This window comes from Moschus berezovskii, chromosome 6 (assembly GCF_049115385.1).
Source record: "Moschus berezovskii isolate FMDL1 chromosome 6, NW_MosBer_1.0, whole genome shotgun sequence".
NCBI classification, from domain to species: Eukaryota; Metazoa; Chordata; class Mammalia; order Artiodactyla; family Moschidae; genus Moschus; species Moschus berezovskii.
The window spans coordinates 90,883,175-90,908,031 of NC_142465.1; the positions used below are offsets into that span (position 1 = coordinate 90,883,175).

The 24,857-nt window shown below is 38.7% G+C and overlaps 1 protein-coding gene across 6 annotated transcripts in view; it reads left to right on the plus strand.

Moving 5' to 3' along the window:
• The window catches only part of SOX5 (SRY-box transcription factor 5), a 1,155,320-nt gene that overhangs the window by 555,194 nt on the left and 575,269 nt on the right, over window positions 1-24,857 (plus strand). For all 6 annotated transcript variants that reach the window (XM_055394458.2, XM_055394455.2, XM_055394462.2 and 3 more), the window contains exon 6: window positions 4,517-4,558. The gene's annotated coding sequence lies outside the window, so the exon portion shown is untranslated. The remainder of the gene's footprint in view (window positions 1-4,516; window positions 4,559-24,857) is intronic.

The following is a 24,857-nucleotide window of genomic DNA, read 5'->3' on the forward strand; positions in this document are numbered from 1 at the left end:
GATTTAAGCACAGCACAATTAAAAACACTTCACAGTCATTGTCAAAGGGCTCACGGAAAGGTCTACAGTCAGTTCTCTTGAGGAAGATTTTTCTATTCTTTTGAAGATCCAAAAGCTGGGGTATATTTGGAGATACTATTATTTTCTGATTATGGCAGCAGTCTGGTCCAAGAGATCTTTCTGAATCACTGAGCTCAATTTTCAACTTAAGAAAAATTCGTACTAAGTTTCTAGGGCTGTGCTAACTGCTTGGGGCTGTGTTGAAATTGGTTTCTATTCTTGAGGCTCCAACTCTAGAGGAGAGGACAGGTATGCCTCACTGGCCTAGTTCAGGGCACTCTCAGGGCTCACTAGACCAGCCCCTCTTCATCTTTTTGCCTTGTGTTTATAGTGTGATAACAATACCTGTCTATCTCAGAAATAAACTGGTGGTTAAGGTGCTAATGTATATGAAAGGCTTTGGCCTTTCTTGAAATAAAAATACGATAGGAGTAGTTTTGCCGTAGTACTACTATATGCAGTAGTTTCTGCATGAGAAAATGAGCAGTAGCATTTTGCAGCTAGGCAGTGGCCCTTTAACTTGACTCAGATCATGCGCAATATAAAGTTCTTTTTCATCACTTTTCTGAAATATCTTTTTATGTATCATCTTGATGTGTAGCTACAGGGTTGCTGCTGCTAAGTCACTTCAGTCGTGTCCGACTCTGTGTGACCCCATAGACGGAAGCCCACCAGGCTCCCCCATCCCTGGGATTCTCCGGGCAAGAACACTGGAGTGGGTTGCCATTTCCTTCTCCAAACTACAGGGTTATTTACTTCCAAATACATCATATTGTAGGAGTAGACATTTTCCTAATATTTTTTACATTGTTCTTTATTCCACATTAGAATAAAAAGTCCCAGATTTCTTTTGATTCAGTGTTCCAAATATTTGGAACAATGTTATCAGTATTCCCCACTGTCCTGTTGTATACTAGCCTCTCATCTCTGATTCGTTTTTTGGAAACATTGTTGACAAAATCCATAAATTTTATAGAAGCCCCATTTTACCTACTGTTTTCCCTTTCTTATCACAATAAACTTTTTTTTTAAAGAATTGATCCATAGCTTATTTATTGTCACTTTTAGTTTCCTCTTGGTTTTAACTACCTCTTCTTCACCCTATCCCCTCTCTCTTCCTTTCCTAATTATGTAAGTATTGTGAACTATCCAAAGAAAATAAAAGCTGTATAGAGGGGAGTGAAGAGAATGCTTAATCCATAAAACTGATGATCAGTCTCAGAATAACAAGGAGCTGACCATATGTCTCCTAAAGCAGAGACATTACTTTGCCAACCAAGGTCCGTCTAGTCAAGGCTATGGTTTTTCCCATGGTCATGTATGAATGTGAGAGTTGGACTGTGAAGAAAGCTGATTGCCGAAGAATTGATGGTTTTGAACTGTGGTGCTGGAGAAGACTCTTGAGAGTCCCTTGGACTGCAAGGAGTTCCAACCAGTCCATTCTAAAGGAGATCAATCCTGGGTGTTCATTGGAAGGACTGATGTTGAAGCTGAAACTCCAATACTTTGGTCACCTCATGCGACGAGTTGACTCACTGGAAAAGAGTCTGATGCTGGGAGGGATTGGGGGTGGGAGGAGATGGGGACGGCAGAGAATGAGATGGCTGGATGGCATCACTGACTTGATGGACATGAGTTTGAGTGAACTCCGGGAGTTGGTGATGGACAGGGAGGCCTGGCGTGCTGTGATTCATGGGGTCGCAAAAAGTCGGACACGACTGAGCGACTGAACTGAACTGAACTGAAGAGGGTAATATGTGCTTCCTGGGTGGCACTAGTGATAAAGAACTCACATGCCAAAGCAGGAGACTTAAGAAACTCGAGTTCAATCCCTGGGTTGGGAAAATTCCCTCGAGAAGGGCATGGTAACCCACTCTAGTATTCTTGCCTGGAGATTCCCATGGACAGGGGAGCCTGGCGGGCTGCAAGTCCATAGGGTTGTGAAGAGTTGGGCATGACTTACACATAGAGAGCGATACAGTATAGATGACTAATTAGAAGAATCTCTGTTCGTTTTAAGAGTTATACTAGATAAGAGTACATATCTTTCTTTTATCTGATATTCTTCTAATTTCCAGGGATATTCTTTCTAGGACTATCATGCTCCAAAAAGGATATTTTAAGTTAATATATTGTTGAAAAGCACTGGAGTTTGGGACTATAAGGGAATCAGAATTATTTTATTTTTCTGGAGCAAACTCTTGGTACTAATACTGTTGATAGTTGTTTTGACTATATTACATTTTGCTGAGCCTGGGGACTGCTTTTGGAAGGTTTAGAAGTATCCAGGGAGGCTCCTGCCACTTTGATTATTCATACCCAGCTCTTTATTTTTATTTGAGACATAAAATAAAAACACACCCTGGCTTCTGCTCAACCTCAACTGGCGTTCGTTTTAAAAACAAACCCCAAACTGACCAAATGGCAGCAATACAAGTTTTTCTGAGAGTGACTCATCGTTCATGTCAATCAGAGTTCATTTATGGAAGCATTAAATTCTAGTGCTGGCCAGGCCACCTTTAGCCAAGTTAAAATGGGTTGGGATTTGGTAGGCTTGGAACAGAGGACCAAAAGGAAAACCAGGGTGATGCTATGACTCAGAAAGTGACTCTTTTCCTTCTGAATCAGAACCGAGCCACTGGTAGAATCAGTTCTCTCGGGAAGATGGCAACCTTTAGGTGAAAGGTTAAATGGAATCTCTGACCACCTATGTTCATCTTGTTGTTGGTTTCAACTCTGTGCCATTTTGGATAATTGCTTACTCTTCACCTTTTCCCCCATTGCTTAGTTGCAAATAAGAGTAATTTTTTCCTTTCTGTGTGCCTTAAGACATTTTTAAGGGTGACTGTGCACTTTTAACCACTGGTACATTTTATATCAGAGGTGATTTTGTTTCTGTGATGTGTTAACTGATTTCTGCAAAAATATACCACAGTTTTGCCACTCTGCTCTTCTGATAAACACTGAAAAATGTTTCTGTAGATACTTACCCTCTGGAATTTGCTGCTTATTCTATTTATGAACAAACAACATCAATTCTAGTTTTCACACTTTTTTGTTCATTCTTTTTCTTAGTATTTCTCAGTTCAGTTCAGTCGCTCAGTCATGTCCCACTCTTTGTGACCTCATGGACTGCAACATGCCAGGTTTCCCTGTCTGTCACCAACTCCTGGAGCCTGCTCAAATTCATGTCCATCAAGTTGTTGATGCCATCCAACCAACTCATCCTCTGTCGTCCCTTTCTCCTCCTGCCTTCAATTTTTCCCAGCATCAGGATCTTTTCCAATGAGTTAGTTCTTCATATCAGGTGGCCAAAGTATTGGAGCTTCAGTTTCAGCATCAGTCTTTCCAATGAATATTCAGGACTGATCTCCTTTAGGATGGAGTGGTTTGATCTCCTTGCAGTGCAAGAGACTCTTAAGAGTCTTCTCTGATACCACAGTTAAACAGCATCAATTTTTCTGCACTCAGCTTTCTTTATGGTTCAACTCTCACATCCATACATGACTACTGGAAAAACCATAGCTTTGACTAGATGGATCTTTGTATTTCTCTCTCTCTCTACTTCCAAAATGATTTTACAGGGATTAACTGTTTTAGAAAGCACTTATTGATCACCTATTATGTGTGTCTACTTCATCTTTTTTTCACTATGTCTTTATCAGAAGCTCTTGGGTTGACCAAAAATTTGTTTGGGTTTTTCCATAATATGTTAAAGGAAAACTGGAATGAACTTTTTGGCCAACCCAAATTTTAGACTGTTTTTACTTCCATATTTGATTGATTTCTTTGTTGTTGTATTCAGTTGCTAAGTCATGTCTGACTCTTTGTGACCTCATGGACTGCAGCCTGCCAGGATACTCTGTCTTCCACTGTGTCCCAGGGTTTGCTCAAATTTATGTCCATTGAGTTGGTGATGCTACCTAACCATTTCATCCTCTGCCAACTCCTCCTTTATTAAATTAATAGATTGATTTCTACTTCATGCCATCTTAAAGTTCAGGATTTTATTAAATCTTCCAAATACCTACATTGGTCAAATTGTGGTTGTTGTTTTTTTTCTCCTGTATTGACCCTTTTTAGTCAACAAGATCAAATTTTTAAGAACTCTCTACATTTCTCAGCCCTCCATATCAACTGATAATCAGGAGAGGGTTTATAACTTTTTGGCAAATTTATATGTTTGGTTCATTACAGAATTATGACCATTTAATCCCTAGCACATTTGTTCATTCTGTATTTATTCTTTTAATGCACAATTCTTGAAATCCTATTATGTATCTTTAGATTTTAAGTTCCTTGACGTATTATAAACTTTTGGAAGGAAAAAATAAAGGAATGCATGGATTGATAAGCATAGCCCCTTCTTAGGAGCAAAGCTCCTTTATAGTGAAGTTGACTATGTCCTCATCCTACTCCAAATTAATTCAGGATTCATGTGGTTTTGTAATTATAGGTACTGAGCCTTTGTGTTGTTGGCAAAGCAGAGACAGAAAAGGTAAGGATTGATGCTCCGTGGAAATCAAGGGCCTGGGACTGAGGTGAGGAGATGGGAAGGTTGACGGTGGTCATTGTGGACAACTGACAATTTAAAGTCATGAAATTTGGCATTGAACCTATTTAGTGATTAATCATTTTGGAGGTATCTGTCCCCGTTCTTTACCTTATGAGCTTGAATATTCTCAGATCTATCATCATGCATCCCAAGAGTTGATTGGAAGCAAATGGCTTGCCTGTGGAAACTGGACTTCTGATATTTGATTAGCAAGAACGTCACTACCACACAACAACCATATGGTTCTTGCCTTCTTAGTGTCATTGTATTTGATACCTGCAACTAGTTAGCTCCTCTTCCTTCATCTTCAAGGGGTTGGAAGACACCGAGTAATAAGACCTGGAGTCCAGAACAAGGAGCTAGTCAAGATCAGGTTCTTGAATTTAATCTCTCCACCAATCCATTGTCATTATTACGGTAACTGCACCTGAATCTGACCATTGCACACCCTCTAATCCCCAAACTATTATACCCTTTTGTCCCTCACTGCAAAGCAAATTGCCATTCTTCATCAGGGAGGCTTTTCTATGCAACTGGGTTTAATTTTAAAATTAAAGCATTTGGAAATTAAGGATAATTACCTTCCAGTTTTCATTTTCAACCTCAGCTTAAAAATTAGTATCTCAGAGGAATGTGTATGAAATCTCTTTAGCTAATAGCCTATGTTTGTGCCCTGTGTCCCTACACTCTTCTGATAAGGAGAACTTAGGCTATAAACTCTGTCATATGATTACATCCTTATGTATTAACAGGCATATTTTAAGAGTGCAACCCTTCTGAGATGTGAGTTCTTGAGTCATGAGTAAGTCATGAACCCTGAGCAAGTTCACACACACATGCACACACATATATATACATATTCATTGTTATATATAACAAATATTTATTGAGTGCACCCTTTTTGAGTCCAAGGTATAGTAGAGAACAAAGTGAGGTCCAGAACCATAGGAAGACAAGACAATAACCTTGTAATGTTTTAAGGAAAAATCAACCACATTTAGTTTTATTATGAAATTATGAATGCAACTTTATTTCTAATTATATTATCTTACACTTGTTATTACTATAATTTTTTTAAGGATTTCTCATTGTTTTAATGTTATACTTTTATGTATTTGAAAGCAGTTTGTAAACTATAAAAAGCTGGATATATAAAACATATGAGTTAAGAGCACACAACTTTCCTTGGAACTGATCTTGTGCCATAGCTACTGGATTTTCAAAAGTAAATTTAAAACATACTATCCCAGTGTATACAAGAGTTATCTCAAATGCTTTAAATATTGCATTACAATCTCTTTGGATGAGGTTTGGGAGCCTGTAATTTTAACAAACAAACTAGCCAACTCTAGTGCTGGCTGTGGGAGGACCTCACTTTGAAAAATGCCATATTAGAGAGTTTATCAGAGGGGGGCTTGGAAGGGCCCCTCTGAGAATTGAATGCATCTCTCTTGTTGGTGCCTCCAACTCAACAGCTGACATTGGTGATGCATTCAGGGTTCTTTTAGGCCATGTGCTAGGTACAAGCACTGTGGAGATGAGTAAGTCATGGACCCTGAGCTCAGTGATCTCGCAGTTTATGTACACCATCCTAGACTTCTCTGCCATTTTATAACTAGTTGTCATGCTATCCTGTGGCATTTTCCATTTATCTACTATTGATATACTTATATATTACTACCTTGCCACTTTGATCCTGGATGTGTGAGTTTTTAAAAATTGCACATAGTTGTCATTACAGATGAAAACAGAGGCTCAGGGAAAACTAGATATGTTGGCCACTTTCTGGTTATGTAGAACAAGGATGTGGCAGAGCTCGATCCTCTGATTCTAAGTACAGAGTCTTTTTTTTTCCCACTTCATTGCATTTGTGTGCCTTGTGAATATGAGTTTAGAATTTAGAGTATTTCTTTACCTCTCACAGGTATATCATAATATTCAAAAATTCTTCAATCTGTGTGCAGGTTGTTAGTACCATGTTCCCAGCCACTGAAAAATGAACTCATTCAGTATCCTTAAGTAAAGCCAGATGACTCCATTGAGAATGGCAAGGATCTCTTGTAAATAGGATTACTTGTACATTCCAGAAACTTATGACAACTGACACATGAACTAATACTAGGAAATAACAATATAGACTTGCTGGGAGGGAGCCAAACTTTGACCACCTCCACTTGAAATGTTTCTCACATTAGAGACTCTTCTTGGTCTAAGTAGTGCCATTGCTAAAGTTTATTTTTTGATTTACTGTGTCTAACTGAAATTTGTCTGTTCATTCATTCATTCAATAAACATTTACTGAGCACTAATTGTATATCAGAGCAGGCCAAGTCACTAGTTATAAAATCATGAATGAGACGTATTCCCTACCCAAATATGAAGCAAACTATATGTAACGACCACAGAGGCGTGAATAAGGGTCTTTTCTATGATTTCTCAATTCTGACAGTTACCAGTGGAAATACTAGTTGGAGAAGTAAGTGTGTGGGTGAATTCTTCAGGAAGGGTTGAAATTTGTTATAGCTACGCATCTGGCAGTACTTAAGAATTACGCATGATTTCATGTTTCCATGGGCACATGGTACATTATAACACATTATGCAATAGGCTGGTTGATAAAGCACTTTATAATAGTATAACATTGTGCCTCTCTTCCCTCATCCTTAAATCACTGTACACACATCAGTTCTCACAATATTATTCCTAGGAGTTGTTGTGAGGATGTTTTTATTATCAGTCATCACTGTGGTAACATTAGTCCAGAGCTGAAGAAAGTGAAATGCAAAATAACTTGCCCAGGGCCACTCTACGAAAGATTGGCAGCATCGCATCTCATAATTCTCTGTTCGTTTTCTGAGTCTCAGAATTTCTTTGAAAGACTTGCTAGCCTGGATATTTTGTTCATTTATTTTCCTAATGAAAAGGAGAAGGAAATGGCAACCCACTCCAGTGTTCTTGCCTGGAGAATCCCAGGGACGGGGAAGCCTGGTGGGCTTCCGTCTATGTGGTCACACAGAGTCGGACATGACTGAAGTGACTTAGCAGCAGCAGCAGCATTTTCCTATAGCTTAGCATGGTGCTTCATATAAGGAGCAGAATTTTCTGTGGGTGGCCCACTGGCAAGCTCTTAACTCTTCAGGGCCTTGTTTTGAGGAAGCTGCCATATGGTTCCCACTCTTCTACTTTTTCCTACCAAGAAACCATAGTTGAAGAGGTCTGGTCTGTATACTAAGGAGATAGGTCTTTGTGGACTTGAATTTCAAACTTTATAGACTACTCATCAGTTTCTCTCACTCAGAAACATTTAAAGCCATTGTTATTTAATCAGTCATCCAGTTTCTTTTCTGTAAATATCTGCCTTATTCTGACATCATCTAGCATTCTTTAGCACAGACCACAAGCTAACAATGTTGAAGATCAACTGTGCTAAAACCAGAAGGAGAAATCAGAACTAAAGGTGAAGATCTTTTCAGACTTGATTCTACTCAATGCTTCTTAGCTATGCAGTAGAGAAGCCTGGAAGGGAAAAAAAAAGCATTTCAGAGTCAGAGAACATTTTTCTTTGCTCAGGCAGGTCAAGTCAGTTACTTTACCCTTTCTTTTTGCTGTTTCACATCAGTTTACCAACTGAACAGTCAGGAAGTGAGTCTATCTTTTGCATTTAGAAGCCTGTGATGTATGACTTGGTGCACATATGAGGATGTCATTTGATGAAAATTAGTTGATTCAACTGTTATAATATTGGTTTGCTTCTTGAATATATGTTTAATTTTTTTTCTCTCTCAAACTGCTATATTAAAAAAGAACAAAACTCCCGTTCGAACACAACAATTATTTGAAACCATTTTCAACAGAGCAAGAGAATACTTTATATAGTAATGAGTAGCAAGCCGTGTTTTAATGTTCGCATGATTGACGCAGTGGTTCACAACAGTTCCTCTGGAACCATTCTTGCTTTTTACATTATAAGTAAAGTCTGTTCAAAGAAGGGAGCAGAAGAAAGAAAGTTTCTTTTCTGTCAGATTGATGCAATGGGTATATGGCAACCATATAAGCCTCAAGTGACTCAGTTATTACAAGGAACCTAATTACTGACCTTAGACTTTTGGTTGATACTGAATACCTTTCTTAGGACCAGATTGCTTAGCTTTTTTGCAAAAAAGTCCCTGTTTAGAGTTTTGCACAAAAGTTTTTGTTGACAGTGCAGTAGTAGCGCGATGAAGTGGGGTCTTGGTTTTTATAAAATGTTATTTCTATTTGGATGTGAGACTGACTGTTAAGACTACAGTGTGGGCACAGTGATAACTGGTTCTGGCTCCTCTGCAGGCACAGAGAGGCCAGTTGGAAATACTAACACAGCTTGGAAAGCAAGACAAGCTGACTTTTGGTGTTAACCTTAATACTTGTTGCTGTTGTTCAGTCATGTCCGACTCATTGTGACCCCATGGACTGCAGCATGCCAGGCTTCCCTTTCCTCGCTATTTCCTGGAGTTTGCTCAAACTCGTGTCCTATGAATTGGTGATGCCTTAAACCATCCCATCCTCTGCTGCCCCCTTCTCCTCCTGTCCTCAATCTTTCTCAGCATCAGGGTCTTTTCAGTGAGTTTGCTCTTCTCATCGGGTGGCCAAAGTTTTTGAGCTTCAGCTTTAGCAGCAGTCCTTCCAATGAATATTCAGGGTCGATTTCCCTTAGGATTAACCGGTTTGATCTCCTTGCTGTACAAGGGACTCTCAAGAATCTTCTCCAGCACCACAATTAGAAAGCATCAATTCTTTGGCACTCAGCCTTCTTTTATGGTCAAGTTCTCATATCCCTACATGACTACTGAAAAAACCATACCTTTGACTATGTGGACTTCTGTCAGCAAAGTGATGTCTCTGCTTTTTAATACGCTGTCTAAATTTGTCATCCATGTACACACATGTTGATGTTCAGTCATATCCAGCTCTCTGTGACCTCATGGACTGTAGCCCACCACGCTCCTCTGTCCATGGAATTTTCCAGGCAAGAATACTGGAGTGGGTTGCCATGTGACCCAGGGATCAAACCTGCGTCTCCTACATTGGTGGGTATGTTCTTTACCATTAGCACCACCCAGAAAGCCCAGCCTTCACTGAGTACTTGCTAATTACAAGTATCTTAAGTTCTTCACATACATTGTCTCTGTGAGGTGATTTATTACCCTGAGCTGGTTGTAGGTGATAGAAACCTAATTCAAATATGCTTGAAGGAAAGCATATGTTGTTAGTTCACATAAGTGAGTGTTTCACAAACTGCCTAGCTTTAGGCATGGTCATTTCAAGGTTTATGTGCTATCCTTATCTCTCATCTTTCTTTGCTTTTCTCTGTGTTGGCGTCCGTTTTAGACAGGCTTTTGTGCATATGACCTACAAAGTTAAAGCTTCTTTCCTCATAATTCTATCAGAAGTCCCACATAGGTCATCTGTTGGTTCTGCCTGTATATTGAGTCCATACCTGAACCCATTTTGTGGTTGAAAAGATAAAATGCTTTTTTTTTTTGGCCAGGGCATGGTTTGAAAATGAGGGACCAGTTGTTTCCCACGGGGGGGGGGGTGGCGGAATTTTTTAATGTGAATTTGCCAGGCAGGTCAAAATAATTAATCTCCATGACATCATAACAGTATCATTTTTTTCTGGTTCACAAATATAAAAACATTGCCCAAGGTCACAGAGCAAATATATGGGAGGATATGGACTAAAACCCCATCCATGTGATGTCAATGCCCATGTACCCACAAGACACATAACATGGTTGAGAGTGTAAGACTAGAGGTGGAAGGTCTAGATGTGATTCTGACTCCACCTACCACTTACTGGAACTGTGCCTTGAGGAACAGTGTAATCTTATCAAGTCTTTGTTTCATTACCTGTAAAATGAGGATAATAATTGTATCTACTTCATAGGGTAAGACTGTGAAGATTAAGTGGCATCAGTGAATGTAGAATGTTCTGCAGAGTTCCTGACACATTATAAGTGCCCAGTACATGGTGGCTATATTAGTGTTTTGTTTTGTTGTTTTATTTACCACAAAACTGTAATTTAAATCATCAGCTGTTCTGACTTCACGTTTATTTGCTGACTTACTCTAGGTAAAAAAATGGATTAATAAACCCAAGCCATCACCTGATTAAAACTCCACATTTCTTCCATTACTCAGCATCACCAATTCCATTCATTTTTTTTAATATTTTTGATATTACTTTTGTAGTCTGATATGATTCACTCTTTTACTATTCCTTGATGAAGCAGTAAGCTTGCACAGAAAGGGAACCACATTTGTTGTACACCTGAAACTGACACAGTGTTGTAAATTAACTCTGAATAGTGAAAATGTTAGTCGCTCAGTCATGTCTGACTCTTTGCGACCCCATGGACTAGCCCACCAGAATCCTCTGTCCATGGAATTCTCCAGGCAAGAAATTGGAGTGGTTGCCATTGCCTTCTCCGAGGCACCTTCCCAACCCAGGGATCGAACCTGGGTCTCCTGCATTGCATGCACATTCTTTACTGTCTGAGCTACCAGGGAAGCCCCCAAATTAATATAAAATGAAAATTTAAAAAAGGGGGGGCACATTTTTTCCCCTACTGTATGTTTCACGATACTTAGAACTTTGTGCATACAATGTAGATTTTTGTTGATTTCATTTATTATTTTTCCATACTTTTGATTATGGCTGTATCTTGAAAGACCCCCTCATAGGAAATTAGCAGGCACGATGCTTTTCCTTTTCCTTGAAATTTATAGGTGAATCCAGATTTGAGGGTGAGGCTGGGAATCAGATAACAGAAATCTGTGGGAAGAGAGGGCATGCCCCTCCCCAGGTGCAGAAGCCAGCAGAGAAGACTCCTTGTTGGGCTCCTAAGGAGTCCATCCAGCTTTCCTTGCATGTCTACCTCATTTTCAAATAAATTTAAGGCAGCATGGTGAGAATAGAATTTTCTTTAGCAAATCCATTAAAAATCAAACTTTGAACTAGGTAAGTAGAGTTTTCTAAATTGTTTCAATGATTTGCAATGCCTCACTGCCAAATGTGGGCTTTATTTATCTGAGAGAAAGAAAATAAGCTACTTAGCAAGATCACTCTTCCAACCACCAATCTAGCCTATTTCCTTTTAAGATAATTAAAGATTTTGGTAATATGGGAGTGTTTTGAATATGGATTTACTATCAATATCACACAGGAGAGCTGATTTCAGAATAAGGTGCAATTTAATGCCAGAATTTCAATATTTAAATGTCTTAGAGATTAGACTATAATGATAATATGATATGCATATAGTATTTGTATATATATGTATAAAACATTGTATATAATTACAGAGAGTACTTCTGTAGCAAGTGATAATTTTAAACTCCTTAAATGTTACAATAAAGTGAAACAGCATAGTTAGATTAATGCAGTGTTTCTTGAGTCTTGGTTATAGACTATTCAAAAAGGAAGCACATCTGACATATATTTTCACAAGAATCATGAAAGGCTCTTTGATATTTGTCTTCACATTATTTGATCCTCCCACCAGAAGAAGTGACTTGAACAGAGCCTTAGACAAAGCTATTTAAACCACCTTTATTTATTTATTTTTTAAGGAGTTTATAATAGCAACCTGGTCAAGGTTCAAGGTCATGTACTCTTTCCATGTGGTAAAATACTTTGGCCACTTTCTAAAGTGTAGCATTTGGACTGGCAGCCTAAAGGCTAAAATGCCTATATCTTTTAACCAACATAAGACAATAACTATTCCCTCTATATTTACAGAATTTTTTTTTTTTCTTTACAAAAGTAATAACACTCGGTAAACAACAAAGTGCTGCTAGCATTTTGGAGTTTTCAACTAATTTCTCAGCAAAGAAAATATGCTGTGCCCCGGTTGTATTTAGTGTAAAAATAAGAGGAACATCCTTGAGACAGAAGTGATTTTTCTAGTAGGTTACCTACAAGGATATATATTGATTTCTATTGGTAGTACTGGCTTCTGCCTACAGATATACATTGTGTCCAGGGGTTTAGAAAACAGAGCTTTTAATTCTTTGTAAATAGTAGCATTGTATGAGAGGGAATTTTTTTTTTCACTGCAACTACAAAAAATATTGTGCATGTTGGCTTAAAATGAATTGACCTTTTGTTTCAATGAGGGCGGTGTGTTACTTGTTATGGAGTGACTCCATTTGCCCATGCAAATAAGCACAAAGCCAGGATATTATCAGGCAATGGCAAAATTAAGAGGTAGGTCAGATTTAATGGAAACATCTGTCATTAACCCTTTTACAGAAACTGCCTCGGGGAATCCTTGCAGATAAAAGCTATGCTAAGCTATCTTACCTTGCTTTGCAGAGCTGCAAAGGCATGGCAATCACAACACAGAAATTCTGCTCAGAGAACGTACTTGAAAGACGGGTGCGTTTTAGAATATGGAAGAAAACAACAAGGCTTACTTCATGTGGCATTCTCTTTATAAAAAATTTAAACTCAGTAGAACAATTAAGGATGCTATTAATTTTTAGATTTTACACCAGCATAATGTTCCCCACTGTTGGCTGCATTATGTCATTCCAGTGTCATCATATTAATACCTCAAATCACAAATAAAATATTTACAGGATATTTTCTGAAATTATGTAAAACACGAAATTAAAATAAAAAAGTGTACCCATATCTGCACATTGTACTCCACGTTTGCCTATGTTGTGCAGTAGTGATAAGAGAAAGTTAATTTTGCTGCTGCTGCTAAGTCACTTCAGTCATGTCCGACTCTGTGCGACCCCATAGACGGCAGCCCACCAGGCTCCCCCGTCCCTGGGATTCTCCAGGCAAGAACACTGGAGTGGGTTGCCATTTCCTTCTCCAATGTGTGAAAGTGAAAAGTGAAAGTGAAGTCACTCAGTCATGTCTGACTTGTAGGGACCCCATGTACTGCAGCCTACCAGGCTCCTCCATCCATGGGATTTTCTAGGCAAGAGTACTGGAGTGGCTTGCCATTCCGAGTATTTATTGAAGATAATTTATGAAAGTTGCAGTCACTTGGATGCCATTTATTTTTGTTGCTTTAAATTATCTGATACTAATTAAAGTATATATGAGTTGATATGCATTTGCAATGAAATTTAAAAGACAACTTTAAAAGATCATAATCATGCAGTAAACTTCATTTGAAAAACATGTTTAAGTTTATGTAAGTGAACACTTAAGTCTTAATGTTAATTTGTTTAAAGAGGGCTGTGGGAAATCCCTGATTATCTCCACAGGGGGAAACATTTCAAAATGATACCTCAGGTATTTTGGTTATTTTATTCACAATATGACTGTCTTTAAAATTATCTTGCCCTTCATTTCTCTCAATATTTTTATTTTCACATTTGTCTGCATTGTGATTTTTTATTATTTCTTTTTTATAGGATTGTTTTTGTCTCCTCTTTTAACCTTGCCTTCTTAGTGTTCTGATGAGTATAGCCTGGCTATTTCTTTCTTTTACCTCCTTTAAAGTAGGTTGCACAGATGAAAATGCACCTCTCTTTTCACTGCTTCTTCTGTTAAATAAGGCTTTGCTGTTGTTGGTCAGTCACTTAGTTGTATCTGACTCTTTGTGAACCCACGGACTGCAGCACACTGGACTTCCATGTCCTTCCTTATCTCCCAGAGTTTGTTCAAACTCATATCCATTGAGTCAATGATGCCATCCAACCTTCTCTTTAAACTTATCTAAAAAAACATTGTAAAACGAGTAGAAGGATCATTTGCTTTCTCTATTGGGAGACTTTTTATACAGTGTCTGATCCCTTCCTTTAAATGGGAGGAGCCCAACAAGTTTGTGTCAACTGCAGAATGATATACCATTTTAACACATAACCATCCTCCTCAAAGCCATGAGCTTGAATTAGGTATAATTATTCCAAATATTATTTTAGACAGATTGATAGCATATGGCATGAAAGAGATTTAGTTTTAACCATGGATATTTATTTGCTCTAAAAAATGCTAGTATCCATTTTGTAAATTTAAGCATTAAAGATGTTTGAAAACTATTATTGGACTTTAAAAAAGTCAGGTAACCTCAAGCTCCAAACATAGGTTTAAATGGGCTTAACGTTATTTTATGTTCTTTCAGAATTCCCCTATTAATTTTATATTGATCAGAAGTTAGCATTTGTTTTCAAAATATCAGTCATCTTAGTTGCTTTCTGTGGATGTGTGAGCATGGATTCCTATTACTGGGTCTGCTCCTCTAGGACCATGAGCTGCTCAAAGGTGGGAATATGTCTGTCTGTCCTGACCATTGTACAACACTTATTTCAATAATATACACAATCAGGCACCCAATTAGTGTGGTTCTTTATTGACAGATGCTTTCATACACTAATACTTGATTTCAGTGTGTCACTCTGCCATGTATAGGAAGGCATGACATAAGAACCATCAAAAGTTTGTATCACACATGACCCTCCACTTGATTAAACATCATGTTCAGTGCTACCCACTTCACCCAATTATAGTGGGGAAGGCCGTTGGTCCCAAAGACCAGGCAGACCTGCTTAGTTATTTGCTAATGATTCCAGCTACCTCCCAACAGCTCACAAAGGCACGGTCTTTCTTTGAATATTTTCTTTCTTACTAAGCTTAATAAACCACGGTGTCTCTTAGGTGTCATCGTACTTTGTTCTCATTTCCTCATTCATACTATTCTTTGCATCCAATGACTGGACAAGATGTTTTAGAGATATTGACATTTGACATTGACATTTGACATTTGACTGAAAAGTCTATTTGAAAGAATTCTTTTTTCATTTTTATCAGGCTTTAATGATTTTTGTCTAAGAACAAAAATGATTTGTCTTTTTCTATACAATTTTTTTTGTTACAAAGAGACAGATGTGAAATTCCTTCTCTGAATTTTTATTCGAGGCAAGACATCAACTTTTTTTCCCCATGTCCCACGGATGGTTGACCTGTATGTAGCTAGAAGACCCCTATCAGTTCACCAGGCTGTTTGGTATCCTCTCCTCATTGTATCTCTTCTTGATAATCGGGGCATAATTCCTTGCTTTCAGTCAATAGAGGCCTCTTTCTTGAAGGAATTATCTCAAGTAGAAGAAGTATAGCTGACTGATAAGCTTGCTTGACTTAAATCTAGATTCTTAACATGAAATATTCTCTTGCCGCTGATTTTTTCTCCAAAAGAGTGTATTGTTATACTAAGAAGATATTCAGAACAGTCTGTTGAAATTATCCTTTAATTCTCATTTTGGGAAAATTTCAATTAACTTAATTGTATTTATTGGATAGTCATGCAATTCAGAATTCATGGTGTGTACCATGAAACCCAATAAAATACCCCTAAGTCATCAAAAAAAAAAAAAAAGAGTTTGTACCATGAAGAATATTTCCCCATTCCCATTATTAATTTGCCCAATTTTTATTTGCTTCATTCCCTGAAAGGAACAGTTGTTAACTGGTTAACTTGTATGTTCTTCTAGACTTTCTTTATTTGCTGATTCTTTGTGATAGTTCAGACATTCCCAGTCTCCCTATTTAATGGATGTCCATGTTCACTTGATGTTCATAAAGTGTCTTACTATGAAGTGACATTTAACAATGTGCGTGTTGAATCTGGGTACTTTTTGCTTGGCTTTGCATTCATCTTTCCACTTATGTTTGAAGAGAAATTTCATATTTTCTTTGCTCTAATTCTGGTTGCCAGGATGGCTGAATGCCATTCCTGGAAGGGGTGTGTGTTAGCGCTGGCACAGACGGAACCACTGGCACAGGAAAAGGAAACCATTCCTGTGTCAGGGGAGATTTATCTATTCATTATTTTAAAAATTGTTATTGTTGCCATCATTGACCATTTACTGTGTGTGACCCATGTTCTGGATACCATTTTAACAAAGAACAAGGCATGTTCCTGGGTGGTGCCCAAGGAACTCCCAACTGGGCACACTGGGACCCTGTGTATGTTAAGATTATGATTTTGGTAGCCAGATCTTTAGCAGTAAGGAGAAAATAGTCTAGTACAATTGTTTCATCTGAGGAAAGCTGTAAGCTTTTTATATGTGACTCTGGGGCCAATTAGTATAGGGAAGGGGAAAGGACAAGCCTACCACTTTTATCTCTTTTATGAATTGTGCCCTTAGAAGATTTCTCTTGGGCTTCCCTAGCGGCTCAGCGGTAAAGAATCTGCATGCTGTTGCAGGAGATGCAGGTTCAGTCCCTGGGTCGGGAAGATGCCTCAAGAATGAAATGGCAAACCACTCTAGTATTCTTGCCTGGGAAATCCTATGGACAAAAGAGCCCGGTGGGCTACGGTCCATGGGATGTCAATGAATCAGAGTGAGTGAGCACGCACACAAGATTTCTATTGGAGAAATATTTCCACATCTTTTAAAATGTTTGAAATCCCAGGCTCTAGAAAACTAAATATTATGTACTAAGTGGAACAACAGACTGGTTCCAAATAGGAAAAGGAGTACGTCAAGGCTGTATATTGTCACCCTGCTTATTTAACTTACATGCAGAGTACATCATAAGGAACGCTGGACTGGAAGTAGCACAAGCTGGAATCAAGATTGCTGGGAGAAATATCAATAACCTCAGATATACAGATGACACCACCCTTATGGCAGAAAGTGAAGAGGAACTAAAAAGCCTCTTGATGAAAGTGAAAGAGGAGAGTGAAATTGGCTTGAAGCTCAACATTCAGAAAACTAAGATCATGGCATCTGGTCCCATCACTTCATGGGGAAACAGTGGAAACAGTGTCAGACTTTATTTTTTTGGGCTCCAAAATCACTGCAGATGCTGATTGCAGCCATGAAATTAAAGACACTTACTCCTTGGAAGGAAAGTTATGACCAACCTAGATAGTATATTTAAAAGCAGAGACATTACTTTGCCAACAAAGGTCCATCTAGTCAAGGCTATGGTTTTTCCAGTGGTCATATATGGATGTGAGAGTTGGACTGTGAAGAAAGCTGATCGCCAAAGAATTGATGCTTTTGAACTGTGGTGTTGGAGAAGACTCTTGAGAGTCCCTTGGACTGCAAGGAGGTCCAACCAGTCCATTCTAAAGGAGATCAATCCTGGGTGTTCATTGGAAGGACTGATGCTAAAGCTGAAACTACAATACTTTGGCCACCTCATGCAAAGGGTTGACTCACTGGAAAAGACTCTGATGCTGGGAGGGATTGGGGGCAGGAGGAGAAGGGGACGACAGAGAATGAAATGGCTGGATGGCATCACCGACTCTATGGACATGAGTTTGAGTGAACTCCGGGAGTTGGTGATGGACAGGGAGGCCTGGCGTGCTGTGATTCATGGGGTCGGATATGACTGAGCGACTGAACTGAACTGAACTGAAGTAGCTTCAGTCATGTCTGACTCTTTTCAACCTTATGCGCTTTAGACTGCCAGGCTCCTCTGTCCATGGGATTTTCCAGGCAAGAATACTGGAGTGGGTTGTCATACCCTCCTCCAGGGGATCTTCCCAACCCAGGGATCAAACCCAGGTCTCCCACCTTACAGGTGGATTCTTTACTGTCTGAGCCACCAGTGAAGCATACTGGAGTGAATTCCGGTGCCCTCCTCCAGGGTAATCTCCCTGACCCAGGGATCTAACATGGGTTTCTTACATCTCCTGCATTGGCACTTGAGTTCTTCACCACTAGCACCATCTGGGAAGCCCAGATTCCATAGCTGGAGTCTAGAAATCTTTCTTTAAACCTTGCTGTGCCTCATTTTCAGTTCTGTGTCACATGGGGTGCCACAATCTGATGAGAACAAGTAGCAGCCCACTTTGCAAAAGAGATCCCATTCTGGAAGAAAGAAAGTGACGTCCCTCAGTCGTGTCTGACTCTTTGCGACCTCATGGACTGTAGCCTACCAGAGTCATCTCTCATGGGATTTTCCAGGCAAGAATACTGGAGTGGGTTGCCATTTCTTTCTCCACGGGATCTTTGCAACCCAGGGATCAAACCTGGGTCTCCTGCATTGTGGGCAGATGCAATTTTGGAAGAGTTGATTGTAAATATAATATGATTTAATTGATTTATGCTTTTCATGCACTAGAGAAAACCACTATTTACTGGGATTCTGTAGGCAGGTTTGGGGTTTGTTTTTTTTTTTTTTTTGGTAAAGTTAAGGATCTCTCTATAAAGTGAATAATACCCTATTCGTTCTTTAGATTTGCGTTTTTGATTTATATTTTCTTTAAGGGAGAAACATGTATCAAATAAGAGAGTGCACAGTAGTACTGACTTCTTAAATTATCCAAAAGGTATGACATTCAAGGATACACATATCAGAGGAAAGAAAATATGAAGCGAAGGGGACTACCCTTTCCCTGGTGGGCCAGTGGATAAGACTCTGCACAGAACACACACACACACACACACACACATAAGGAACAAGTAGAGGATGGAGAGGGGTCTTATTTACAAATAATGTATAAAGGGATTTCCAGGTTTTACAGCGTTAGTGGAGGAAACATAGCAGCAGAAAATGATCTTGCAATATTGAGATACTGATGGCTGTGTAATAAGGAATATAAAGACACCTATGTAATTCTCTTTCCAATATTTTTGTTTAATTCTACTATTGGTTACAAATTATGGAAAGGAAATTATTTCAGAGTTAAACTTCAGCACTTTCTTAAAGTTGTTACTTTATATTGTGAAGTCAGTCAGTTTCATTTATCTGGTTGAAGTTTACCTGTTAAGGTTGACTATAAAAACAATGTTTCACATCACACTAGCAATAAATAGATGATGACCAAATTCTATTAAATACAGTCAGATACATCCTAATAATTGTAAAAGCACTAGCCATCTTTAAATAGGTTGTGAAAGCTTTAAAAAAAATCTAGACATTGTGAAATTAGAAAACATATTTTACTTTAAATTGCTTAATTCATTATAGATGTCAGCATATGTAAGGCAACTGAGTAGTAGCAGAAGAGACATTCATTAAGTTAAATATTAAAAACCTTTTAAAATTAGCCAAAAATCACTGTAGATGCTGATTGCAGCCATGAAATTAAAAGACACTTGCTCCTTGGAAGGAAAGTTATGACCAAACTAGATAACATATTAAAAAGCAGAGACATTACTTTGCCAACAAAGGTCCATCTAGTCAAGGCTATGGTTTTTCCAGTGGTCATGTATGGATGTGAGAGTTGGACTGTGAAGAAAGCTGAGCACCGGACTATTGATGCTTTTGAACTGTGGTGCTGGAGAAGACTCTTGAGAGTCCCTTGGACTGCAAGGAGATCTAACCAGTCCATTCTAAGGGAGATCAATCCTGGGTGTTCATTGGAAGGTCTGATGCTAAAGCTGAAACTCTAATACTTTAGCCACCTCATGTGACGAGTTGACTCACTAGAAAAGACTCTGATGCTGGGAGGGATTGGGTCCAGGAGGAGAAGGGGACGACAGAGAATGAGATGGCTGGATGGCATCACCGACTCTGTGGACATGAGTTTGAGTGAACTGCGGGAGTTGGTGATGGACAGGGAGGCCTGGCGTGCTGTGATTCATGGGGTCGCAGAGAGTCGGACACGACTGAGCGACTGAACTGAACTGAACTGAACTACAACTGCGTGTTTGAGTAATGTTTGTTACAAATGAACTTCTTTAAAAGGCAGTTTTCTTCTTTCCCTAACTTACCCCCAACAAATCTTGAATGGTTGGCACTTTTTTCAGACTTTATAGTAATTTGCTTGTGGGTTTTCACTTTTTGTCGATTTTTTAAAAGTAAAAAATTACTGGAGTCCTTGTATTGAATGAGCTTTCCACACTTGCGTTGAACACTATATGATTCTTCTTTAATTCACACTTGTGGTCTACTTGGTAGAATCTGCTTTTTTTTTTTTTTAAGTGATTTTGGTCTATAACACTGTTTGTGTGTGGTATACCCATGATACTGTCATGGTCTGACTTAGTATCAGGATTGTGCTAATGCAATAAAAGAACTGTGAGTCTTTTCATCATTTTATTGTTTTGGAAACTGTTTAAACAAGAAATAAATTTCTCTTCAACTTAGTTTTGTTAGAATGAATATAAAACTATTGAGTCAGGATAAAAAAAGAAATCTATCTATCTGGCATTTTTTTAGAGATGGGTCTTTAACAATCATCTCAGTTTCTTTTGTGGTCATTTTCCTATTTGGGCTTTCTGTCTCTTCTGCCACTTGGTAATTTCTCTTTAAGAAAATCATTTTTAGGATGGGGAAAAGAGTATATTTTAGGCCATGGAGAAGGAACAAATAGATAAGAAGAAATTTATGATAAAAACAGAGGAATAATGTAATTAAGAAAATTTTTTTCTGGAGGAAGGAGTGATGGAGTAAAGAATATATTTGGAAGGGTCAGAAAGAAGCAGAAGCATTTATCCTTCATCTTGAGAGATGCAGGTAAGGATTGGCCAAAATAGGCAAAATTTAGATGTGGATGAAACTTTGTAATTAAGGAAGGAAGCTAGCATTTATTCATTTATTCTCTGCCAGACATTGTGCAATGTGTTATGTGGAAATACTCACACTTAATCTTCGTACAACTCTATGAAGCAGGTTTTATTCTCTGTATTCTGTAGCTAAGGACACCAACAGGTTCAGTAATTTGCTCAAAGTATCACTTCTGGAAACCGTGAATCTTTTATTAGTATTTATGCAATATGATTACAGAGCTTTAAGTGAAACAGTTATTTTTGTTTCCTATGACTGGAATAAAAACAGAAATGGTATAGACCTAATAGAAATAGAAGATATTAAAAAGAGGTGGCAAGAATACACAGAAGAACTATATAAAAAAGACCTTTATGACCCAGATAATCACAATGGTGTGATCACCAACCTAGAGCCAAACATCCTGGAATGCCAAGTCAAGTGGGTCTTAGGAAGCATCATTAAGAACAAAGCTAGTGGAAATGATGGAATTCCAGTTGAGGTATTTCAAATCCTAAAAGATGATGCTATGAAAGTGCTGGCATATTGAGTGCAGAAGTGGCCACAGGCCTGGAAAAGGTCAGTTTTCATTCCAATCCCAAAGAGAGGCAATGCCAAAGAATGCTCAGACTACCACACAATTGCACTCATCTCACACACTAGCAAAGTAATGCTCAAAATTCTCCAAGGCAGGCTTCAACAGTACGTGAACTTTGAACATCCACATGTTCAAACTGGTTTTAGAACAGGCAGAGGAACCAGAGATCTAATTGCCAAGATCCACTGGATCATCAAAAAGCAAGAGAGTTCCAGAAAAACATCTATTTCTGCTTTATTGGCTATGCCAAAGCCTTTGACTGTGTGGATCACAATAAACTGTGGAAAATTCTGAAAGAGATGGGAATACCAGACCACCTGACCTGCTCTTGAGAAATCTGTATGCAGGTCAGAAAGCAACAGTTAGAACTGGACATGGAACAACAGACTGGTTCCAAATAGGGTAAGGAGTACGTCAAGGGTGTATATTGTCACCATGCTTATTTAAGTTATATGCAGAGTACATCATGAGAAATGCTGGGCTGGATGAAGCACAAGCTGTAATCAAGATTGCCGGGAGAAATATCAATAACCTCAGATATGCAGATGACACCACCCTTATGGCAGAAAGTGAAGAAGAACTAAAGAGCCTCTTGATGAAAGTGAAAGAGGAGAGTGAAAAAGTTGACTTAATACTCAACATTCAGAAAACTAAGATCAAGTCATCTGGTCCCATCACTTCATGACAAATAGATGGGGAAACAGCAGAAACAGTGACAGACAGACTTTGTTTTTGGTGGCTCCAAAATCACTGTAGATGGTGACTCCCACCATGAATTTAAAAGACACTTGCTCCTTGGAAGGAAAATTATGACCAACCTAGCCAGCATTAAAAAGCAGAGACATTACTTTGCCGACAAAGGTCTGTCTAGTAAAAGCTATGGTTTTTCCAGTAGTCATGTATGGATGTGAGAGATGGACTATAAAGAAAGCTGAGCGCCGAAGAATTGATGCTTCTGAACTGTGGTGTTGGAGAAGACTCTTGAGAGTCCCTTGGATTGCAAGGAGATCCAACCAGTCCATCCTAAAGGAAGTCAGTCCTGAATATTCATTGGAAGGATGGATGCTGAAGCTGAAACTCCAATACTTTGGCCACCTGATGGAAAGTGCTGACTCAATGGAAAAGACCCTGATACTGGCAAAGATTGAAGGCAGGAGGAGAAGGGGATAACAGAGGATGAGATGGTTGGATGGCATCACCAACTGAATGGACGTGAGTTTGAGTAAACTCTTGGGAGTTGGTGATGGACAGGGAGGCCTGGTGTGCTGCAGTCCATCGGTTCCCAAAGAATCGGACATGATTGAGTGACTGAACTGATGACTGGATAGAACACCTTTAGTGTTAGGCATATGTGCTTGTATTTGTGTATATTTTTACATATGGTCATACCTGCCAATAGATTTTCTGTGTATCTATGTTTATATGATTCATGTGAACAAATTCTGCAGCTAGAGATTTACCTAGAAGGAGCCCTCTCCAGGATGATAATAACAATGATGATAATAGCTTCATTTATTGAGGAATTATGTATTGTCTACTTGCTGACAATTTATATTTTCCAAATTTTGACTCTCACCACAATCATAAAAGGTAGAACAGAGATCACTATTTTTATAGATGAGCTTATTGAAGCCTCGGGAATTTCAGAAACTTGCCTTGTATCACAATGGTGGTCCTCAGTAAGCAGGCAATGAAGCCTAACTTTAAAGAACTCTATTTCTCTATCTACCAGACACGTCTTCATTTTGGATTTTCACTTATTATCGGTCAGAATTATTTACGTTGCCCTTTTCTGTTCACGGAAGGCACTCCAATGATACTAATGACTTTCTGGATTCAGCTATGTGAATCTTTGATGGTTGGAGAACTTTTTGTTATGACTCTGCTAGGTAGTTTTTCTTGGCCTATGGTAGTCTATGTGAAAAATCAAAATAAAATTAAACAGACCCTCATTCTTACTCCACTGAAATGGCATGCACAGGGAGTACATTTACAAAATATTTGTTGATGATGGTTGCGACCCTCCAGATAAGGCATGCCTTACTCAACAGGACTCAAGAAACGATACACCTGTTTATTTGTACAAAAATGAAAAACGATGCGCTTTTAAAAAATCCTGTGGCCATCTAACTGGTGATTTTTCTACTTGGTAAAATTAATCAATGTCAACTTTGGAAAATTCATATTTCAAGGAACTTCAAAGACATTTGTCATGATCATACACAGTCACTTAGTTACTCCCTTTTTCTTTTCCACTTTTACTTGTATGCCTCTGTGCCCACAGCATGTGAAAGCATTGAAAGAAAATAAGAATCTTAGGCTCATAAACATACCTGCTTACCATCTGGCAGGCATCCCAGCAGTCTGGTGATCTCCTTAGTTATCCAGCAGATAGTAGAAAAACAAGAGCCCTGTGAAGATTTCACATGTTGCCATATCCCTGCCAGATGGTGATTTGTAAAACATGGACAAATTGCACTGGCTCCACTTTCCCTCCGACAATCACAACAGAAACACTGTAGCAATTGTGTTTCATTTGAAAGCAACTTCTATTAAATAACTTTTAAGGTATAAACATCTAAAGATGATTGGGATAAAATATAGTATCATCTCCAAAGAGCTAGTCCTTTACAAACTTGCTGTTCTGTGCACTGCCACTTCCAGCGTGCATGCTCAGTCATGTCCTACTCTTTGTGACCCCATGGGCTGTAGCCTGCCAGGCTCCTCTGGTATTTTTCCGTGCAAGAATACTGGAGTGGGTTGCCATTTCCTTCTCTAGCTACTTCTAGGATTCTCCCTAAAAAAAAAAAAAAAAAAAAACTATATAGGGTTGGGAAATGTCAACATCATGGGACACTTGATTACTACCTACTGATTCTTTGCCGCAACAGGATATTTTTCTGGCATCTAATGATGGGCTGCAGCGCTAAAAACTTGTATTGACAGATTTGCCATTTGGGGCAACTACCTCACATTGAAATGCGAAGAACTGAATCTGGGTAGAAGCAGGGAATTCTACTCTCTGTGTTAATGAAACAGTAAGTAGTTTTAAAATAATATTTTCTCACTGTTTTGGTTGTTCTTGTGGCTGCCTACACAATACTCAAATCACTGGTGAGTTCAGATGAAAAATGTCAAACCAGCGGTTTAGTCCTGGGTCAACAAACTTGGAGTTTGTGGTTCTAACTTCTTCA